This window comes from Stegodyphus dumicola, chromosome X1, assembly GCF_044657685.1.
Source record: "Stegodyphus dumicola isolate Sdum_Otavi_A_Nest chromosome X1, ASM4465768v1".
Classification (NCBI taxonomy): Eukaryota; Metazoa; Arthropoda; class Arachnida; order Araneae; family Eresidae; genus Stegodyphus; species Stegodyphus dumicola.
In genome coordinates this window covers 16,583,181-16,584,543 of record NC_140780.1, presented here as the reverse complement: position 1 = coordinate 16,584,543, position 1,363 = coordinate 16,583,181, and positions in this window count along the sequence as shown.

Below are 1,363 nucleotides of genomic sequence, written 5' to 3'. Positions count from 1 at the left end.
AACGGTTATGTTTTATTCATCCAGTCGAGTGCGGAAAAATTTCTGAGAGCCGGAGAAAAATTTCTCTGGCTGAAAAAAAAAAAAAAAAAAAAAATACCCCCCTTTTAGTCTGAAAATTGATGTCTTCAATTTTTCAAAAATTGAAGACATCAATTTTCAAATTTTCAGAGTAAAGGGGGGTATTTTTTTTTTTTTTTTTAATATCTAACTTTGAACCACAGAAATTTATTCCGGCTCTCAGAAACTTTTTCCAGCCGACTCGATGTGAATAAAACTTTACTGTTTGTTAAGAATGTTATTTAATGGATCGATTTCAACCTATCGAGTTTCGCTTGAGTTCCGGCCGTGCTGTGGGCCCACCTGCATACAAGTTTTCCCCTTTTGGAATAGAATAAAACTTTACTGTTTTTTAAGAATGTTATTTAATGGATCTATTTCAACCTATCGAGTTTCGCTTGAGTTCCGGCCGTGCTGTGGGCAAACCTGGTTACAAGGGTTCCCCTTTTGGAATAGAATTTCCGTCAAGGTAGGCTACTTTTCCTCTTTTTGCATTTTTCATGTCATTTCATTTGTATTACAATATACTGAAAACGGGCGTTCGAACTGATTTCTAGGATATTTCTATACAAATGGAGCTCGATCCAAGAAAGAAATGATGTCTTTTTTTTTATTTTGTGGACTGCCAATTTGTATTGGAATATACTGAAAACAGGTGTTTGAGTCGGTTTTCAGTATATTTCAATACAAATAGAGCTCGATCCAAAAAAGAAATGATGTCTTTTTTTTATTTTGTGGACTGCCAATTTGTATTGGAATATACTGAAAACGGGTGTTTGAGTCGGTTTTCAGTATATTTCAATACAAATAGAGCTCGATCCAAGAAAAAAATGATGTCTTTTTTTTATTTTGTGGACTGCCAATTTGTATTGGAATATACTGAAAACGGGTGTTTGAGTCGGTTTTCAGTATATTTCAATACAAATGGAGCTAGATTCAAGAAAAAAATGATGTCTTTTTTTTATTTTGTGGACTGCCAATTTTGTATTGGAATATACTGAAAACGGGTGTTTAAGTCGGTTTTTAGTATATTTCAATAGAAATGGAGCTCGATCCAAGAAAAAAATGATGTCTTTTTTTTATGTTGTGGACTGCCCTATTTTGTATTGGAATATACAGAAAACGGGCGTTCGCGTCGGTTTTCAGTATATTACAATACAAATGGAGCTCCATCCAAGAAAAAAATGATGTCTTTTTTTTATTTTGTGGACAACCAATTTTGTATTGGAATATACTGAAAACGGGCGTTCACGTCGGTTTTCAGTATATTTCAATACAAGTGGAGCTCCATCCAAGAAAAAAAAGA